Genomic DNA, 7505 nt, shown 5'->3' with positions numbered 1-7505 from the left:
TTTTGTGTCGAGCATTGCCAATATGTTTATGCTGCTATTTTTCAATTAAAGTTTAGCATGATATATACTTAGGTCTCATTTTTTTGATGGATAAATATTATGAGAAAATTTATCAATTTTTTTATTGATCAACTTATCGTATTCTCATACTTCTCTAGATAGGTGAATTATTTTTTCATGAATAATATTAATTCATAAAAAAAGAAAAAATCTTATCCCTCTAGGAGGTGGATAAGTTATTTTTCTATCAATCAAAAAAATAATATTATCTATTTAATTTCTAATATACCCTTAACTCAATAATAATAATATATAATATAATATAATATAATATAATATAATATAATATAATATAATATAATATAATTATTGAATAATAATATTTTAATATTATTTATTTTTATAATAATACAATATTATGGTATAATATCTTATTATTATAAAATATTATATTTTATATTATTAAGATAATATTATTTTAATATATATCAATATTATATACTATATTATAATATATATTTTATTTTATTTTATATAATATAATATTTTATATAATATTTTATATATAATATATAAAATAAAAATATTATAATATAATATATAATATTATATTATTTATACATAATAATATTTATGTAATAAATGATATTATAGAAAATATGGATTGATCTTAATAACTTATTTAAAAAATTAGTAATATAAGAAATATTAAAAAATTATTTTTTTATTTAAATATTATTTAAAAATATTTATTCAAAAAAATATCAATTTTTGGATAAGATTTTTATCCTCAAAGAACAGGACAACTTGATGGCAACTTGTCCTTGTAAGCCTCTTGTTTAATGAAACAATAAGGACAATCTAAGCATTCTTTTTTGAATTAATAACTTCCGCTGAAAACATTACTCTCGAAGAAAGATGATTAAACGAATTAAAAGGCAAGCTGTTGGTGCAAGCAAAATGGCCAACAATATAATAATGGCAAGAAGCGGCATTTGCAGCATTATGGAGTGGATTGTCATACAATAAAACAACAGTCATAGAGACCTTTACAGTGTATCCATTCTCCACTATCCATGTCATCTTTTTTTCTAATTTACAGCATACAACTCCGGAAATCCCTACTATATGGATCCTTCGATCAAGACCCAAGGATCTAACCTTTGCTTAAGTTGATCAACATTAGAAAGGAGGAAAACTCTGATGAATGATGGGGGTAACGAATGCAAATTTTCTGTCATTTCATGAGAAAGTAGGTCATGGATTTCGACTAAGTAGCCACAGTCGCCGTTGCCGTGTGAAATTCTTCCTCTTTTTCTCTTTTTTGGTGGGCACTTGAAACCAGCTAATTTTCGGCTGTTCGATATTAGATCTTCTTCCTTTCTCTTTCCTTCGTCTTTTGACATCCCTTTTGATGGATTGGATGGCATACTAGAGCTGCAGGATGACTTTTCCATCGACTAGTTGGAGCGTGGAGAAAGAATGGCCTACCTCTTTACCAAAAAAAAAAAAAAAAGAATGACCTACCTAGGAGGTTAAAACCGGTCATTCAAAGAAACATGATGAATTTTTACCAAAAAAAAAAAAAAAGAAACATGATGGATTTGAAGCATTGGGAATAAAAAATGGCTGGGCTAGCATTGACATGTGGCCAATTGCTTTTATTACTTGTTAAGAAACTCCTTAATATTGCCACTTGCACCAGACTTGAATGATAGATTCCGTCGGCCCAACTCTCTAGCCTTTTCTTTAGGTGCTTTCGAACGTATCTACCCCCATCCTCTTGGCTTGCTTAGTAATTTATTATTAATTAATAAATATAATAAAATGGATGAATAAAGAGAAGCATAACTTAGCCTGGACGGCTGGTCAATCGGAGGGCAGTTGAGAAAATGCCGGGGTGGCATTATCATTATGCGGGCACCTGCTCGATGCAACCCAGCCCAATCCATCGCGGAACGAAAAAAGAAATAAGTGTAGCAAAAGGAAGTCACGCGCAGAAAAGTCCAATCCAAGAGTACGGAAGAGGGCCACGTTTGGCCTCCCTCCCCCTTTGGACTTTCCTTCCCGTAGGGGATGCCATTATCCTGCACGCAATAATGCTGTCCCATTCTGCTTAGCATCCAGAGAGAAAGAGAGACGGTGTCTGAGACTAGAGAGAGATGGTGCCAGCTGTTAGGCCAGGGTTGGGGCCGCTGGGGCCAGCCCAAGCCCCATCATGGAACTCACCCAGCCAGTGCGCGTCCGGGCGGTGCCAAAACCTTCCAATAATGGAAGCGGGACGAGGGTTGAACTCTTTGGCTATGTATAGATGTATATCCCGGCACTCAACACGCAACAGTCCTACCACCACCTAGCTAGGGCCGTGATTCACTGCGTCGCGCGCCCGTCCATTCCATCGCGACGCATTGATCCATCATACATGGCCTTCATTTGACAATTGGGGTCCCTTGCGTTCCCGCACCTCTCAAATCTCATTGCTAATTTTATTTGTTTGCTGTTAATTAAAAAAATTCGGCTAGGTTAGGACGCCTGGTCTATGGTCCAATGGATGAATAAGAGGGTTGCGTGGACAGTTAGTATCCCTAATATATGTACATATATATTCCCGAGGAACAGGATGGCATCTTGGACTCCAAGGGAGATAATAAAAATCTTTTTGAAAAAACTAAACAAGTGGACGGTTGGTTCGTCCGAAAAACTATGCCCTATGGCCCATGGGAAATTGTGGTAAGCAAATCCTCCTCTACGATCAGCAAACAGGATCAGACTTGGAAAAAAAAAAAAAATGGCGCGATGATGGTGCCGAACTCATGGGTGACGCCAATGGCCGAAACCCCCCCAGAGGGGCGTTCCTTTCAATTTACGGCAGCTGCTGCCCTCGCACCGTCGTCACAGGATAAGACATGCGTCCCCCCCCCCCCAGAGGGGCGTTCCTTTCAATTTACGGCAGCTGCTGCCCTCGGACCGTCGTCACAGGATAAGACATGCGAGGGACGCATGAATGATGCGAAGGGTCGGGTGATAGAAATCATGGTCCTTCCCTGAATGGGGGATCCGAGGGCGGGACAACGCTAACGAGCACAATCCATCCAGGGGATCCGAGGGGAGGGATGCTATTGGCAATAATATGAGATGGGATATGTTCATAGGCGGTGACGCAAATAGGGCTCCTTCATCTTTCCTTCTCCTTCACCGCTCTAGGCGTGCAAGACGAGGGTGGGTTGGATGTCGGGGCCAAAGCAAGGGCCTCGTTAAAGATCCGGAGAGGGAACCTGATGGGCTCGACTGGCCCCGTCCTACTTCTACCACAACCACTAGTAATGGCAACTTTTGTTTTCTGCATCTCGACTGCTCAACATTATTTTCTTAGCATTTGATTGATTGATTGATTGATTGATTTGTACTGGCCGACCGACTATGCATGGTGTTGGTTGGAGGTGGGCGAGCTCACGTTCAGCTCCTGCGGTTGAATGGGGAGGAACAGAGGGAGAGGAAGAAAATAAAGAAAATAATTTAATTGACCCCTAACGTGGGACGTGCCAGCTGTGTCCTATTTAGTAAACTCGAACCTTAATACTTCATATATTTGCATGAGTGCCTGTCAAATCCTATTAATAATTTTTTAAATTAAATTATATTTCTTATCTACGAATAAAATCATATAAATTTTTTTTAAATATTTTAATTATTTTAATATTACTTCCAAATATAATTCTTATAATTTTTTTCTATCAAATATCCAATGTAACAACTACCGATGATCACGTGGTATTAAATTTTTACTTTAAAAAAATTATTGATACGGCAAAGCCAATGATTATTTTTTTTTTTATAATTTTATTTTTTTTATTCTCTAATTATCATATGATTTTTTTTTAATAAAAAAATTATTTTTTAAAATATGAGAATAAAATTAGGAAGAGAAGATAGTGAATATCGATTTGACAGAAGATTTTGAAAGTAGACGATAGAAAATGAGTGGAAGAGAAAAAATGAAGAATCGAGCAAATTAAGGAGGAGGATGAGATCATGAATTGAACGGTGCTTTCTTTTTTATTTTTTCAATTAAATTTTGGAAATGAAAAAAAGAAAGATGGAACATTAAAGATTTGAGGGGATGGATAGGAAGAGTTCATGAGATAGAATGGTGAGAAATAAAAAAAATGATTAGAAGGGAGGAGAAAAATAAGGTCATGGAGGGAAGAGAGCTTTCCTTCTTTCTCATTTTTTTTTCTATTGAAATATTAAAGAATGAGAAGAAGAGAAATGAAAGATGAAAGATCTGGAGAGGAGGTGGATGGAAAGAGTCAATGAGGTGAAGTGGTGGAAGATAAAGAAGAAGGGATCGTGGTAGAGAAGAGGCAAGAGTTAGAAGAAAAGAAGACTTTTCTTTTTTTTTCATTGGAGTTTTGAGATTAGAAAAAAATAAATTAAAAAATAAGAGATCTAAAAAAGGAGATAAAATTAAAAAATTTTGATCACATTAATAATATTTTTTAAAATATTTTAAATTATATTAATATTAGTCCAAATCATGCAATCGAAATTTGCTTCATGTAAGTATAGATGATTGTCACATCGATCATTCGATAAGAAAAGATAATCGGAATCGTGCCTGAAGATAATATTAAATTAAAATAAATTATATAGTTCGAGGTTTAGATTTAATTTTTTATAATTTAAATTTTTTTTAAAAAAAAATGATTTAATTCATGAACTAAAAATATATATATTTTTTTCCTTTTAAATGTCCTTCACGCGTGCCAATACACCCACCTTCCCTCGTAATTATCATGCATGGGCGTTCGGTGTCTCACCCCCCACCCCCTGTTTTTTTTCTTTTCTTTTCTTTTCTGGGGTTATCCTTTGGATGCCCTCTAATCAGCTTCATTGGGGAGAGGTGGAATCTCGAGCATCCCTCCTTGAGCTTAAAAAAGAGACAAAGTTCATACTATTATTATTGCTGTCCTTCTCTCCTTCTAATTTATATCTACGATGCCCTTTCCTCAATACAACTCAGATTCAGCTAAATAAAAATTAGATAATGAAAATCCTACATTAATAATCAAGCAATCAAATATGATATATTGCCTCCAAACTATTTGTACATTAAAATGGAAAACGTGGTAAAGTCCGTTCTGTTGCTGTTTCAGGTTACTTCGTAGGAAACTCTATGATCCCCAAATTAATCGTCCTCCATCTTGAACAAATGATGAGAAACTATCTTTGGTCTCATCGTTGAGGTTAGGAAAATCCATCCGATTTATTGGGAAGATGTATGCTAGCCATTACAGTGGGGGGATCCTGGTATCTCAACTTTGGCATCTCGATATATAGCAGGTCTTTCTTGCAAAGCATGCTGTCTACTGTTATTGGAGCCCAACAATATCTGAAGTGCTTTGATGAGGGCTAAATATCGGGATTGGATCGGCATGGCTACTATGTCTACCCCAAGTAGTGGTTTTTTTATTGGGAGGGCACTGTGCCCCTACATTACAGAGGTTGTCGCATCCTTCAAGTGGAGGGTGGGAGATGGCAAATCTATTGGTGCTCTGAAAGAACCTAGGTTCATGGCACTTCCTCTAGCTTGGGCACCTGCAACCATAGACTTCAGTAGATTGGAGAACCTGAAAGTGGTGATCCAGCTAGTAGAGTTTGGCTTGGACAGAACCTCAAGAAATTTTGTATGGGGTCATAAGAGGACTGCACACAGTAACTTGGGAGGTCATATGCAGGCCTAAGGCGTCGGGTGGGTTGGGCATCCCAAACATTCAAATTTGGTGGAAATCTCTGATGAGCAAGCTTGCTGGTAGAATTGCATTGGAGGCGGAATTGCTTGTTAGATCGAATTTTGAAGCAACATACTACTTTAATGGAGTTTGGAGGGATTATACACAACCCAAGAATTCTGCAGCTGTGGAAGAAAATTTGCTCTGCTTCAGAACTGACATGTAACCATTTCATTTGTTCAATTGGTAGTGGAGGTCCATTCAATGTGAACTTGATAGCTGCTCTTCTAATGAGCCTCTAACGAGTTACCGCTCATTCTACTGTTAACAAATTTATCAGGAATGTTGCTTTGGTGGAGCAGTGTTTTCCTTCTGTTATTGCTAATCAAATCAAACAAGTTCCCATTGCGGTTGACACAGACGAAGCGTTGTGTTGAGGTTCAAGCTATCAGCCAAGAATTATTGTTGGAGAGGTTTACCATCAAATCATGACGCAAATGGGTTATGGTTCAAACTATTCCCTTCCCAGAGTTTGGAAAATTAAAGTGCACATTAGAGTACAATTTTTCTTATGGAAGCTGGTGTTGGGAAAAATTCCTACCATGACCTTTTTGGCGAGTAGAATGTCTTCTATATTCCCAACTTGTTTACGTTGTAGAAGCCATCCTGAAAGTCTAGATCATTTGTTGTTTCAATGCAATCAAGTGTCACTAATTTGGCAGAGGATTCAAAATTCAGAATTTGTAAGGACTAAATCTCAAAGTTAAGTTTAATGGTTCTATTCAGCCTAAATCTGCTGGTGTTAGTTTTATTATTCGAAATCAAATAGGCTTATTATGTGCTGCATCTATTCCAATCAATACTGGGTCCATTCCTATGGCTGAATTAGTGGCTGCTTTGTATGGACTTAAAAAACCCATATCTATGTTTTAGAATGATAGAATGATAGAATCATATTGGAGGGAGATTCGAAGATAGTGGTAACATAGATTAATGGTAAGGCACCTTCATAACATCTGGCATTGAGAGATATCAAGCATATCTATTCTATCTTGTCTAACTTCTTCTATACCCACATACTTTGGAAAGCTAATCAAGTAGCTGACTACCTGACCAATATTGTAAACTCAAAGCAAGTCGAAAGGATTCGGTTTGAAGATTTTTCGATTCCAATAGCGACCACAATTGGAATGATCATATTTTCCATATAGTTGATTTATGACTAAAATTGGAATAGAATTTGAATACTAGGAAAAAGTGAAAATTGGATTTGGAGGATTAAGACATTTCTATTTATTTTTAAAATTATAATGAGAATTGAACTCTCTCCAACTAAATAGCAGAAATAAGAGTCATTTATTTTCATTCCTATTCCATAGCCTAATTCCCACCGACCAAATATATCTTCAATTTTTTCAAGGCCAAGTACTACGCTTGGCTCCTATTTAGAATATGGTGATTGTTAGGCACAACGTGATGCATCCATGCTCTATATCTAATGCAAGAAAAGGAAAAGCGCATGCATGAAGAACATATCTTTATAAGAAACTGTGTCCGAGATTTCAAACATACAAAATCGGGCATTCAAGATTTATCTTCGATCACTTTTTTAATGTTTAGACAGATGATTATAGATGCATATCCCTAACCTCTCCAAAAAGTTTCTGTTGTTTGATATTTGAAGATTGAAAACTGTATATTTTCTCCCTTTTTAGGCTAACTTATTAACTTATTGGCCAATTCATATTGATATAGTCATGTTGCACTGCCATC

The 7505-nt window shown here is 36.0% G+C and overlaps 1 long non-coding RNA gene across 1 annotated transcript; it reads left to right on the top strand.

Annotated features, from left to right (window-relative positions):
• The first annotated feature begins 2667 nt into the window (after window positions 1-2667).
• LOC140852001 (uncharacterized) lies at window positions 2668-6221 on the top strand. The gene is made up of 2 exons (XR_012134893.1): window positions 2668-3320; window positions 5157-6221. It is a non-coding gene; the product is annotated as an uncharacterized lncRNA (long non-coding RNA).
• Window positions 6222-7505: the final 1284 nt, after the last annotated feature.

The sequence above is a fragment of the Elaeis guineensis genome, chromosome 10 (genome assembly GCF_000442705.2).
Source record: "Elaeis guineensis isolate ETL-2024a chromosome 10, EG11, whole genome shotgun sequence".
In the NCBI taxonomy this organism is placed as follows: domain Eukaryota; kingdom Viridiplantae; phylum Streptophyta; class Magnoliopsida; order Arecales; family Arecaceae; genus Elaeis; species Elaeis guineensis.
This window is presented reverse-complemented; position numbering and strand designations above follow the sequence as displayed.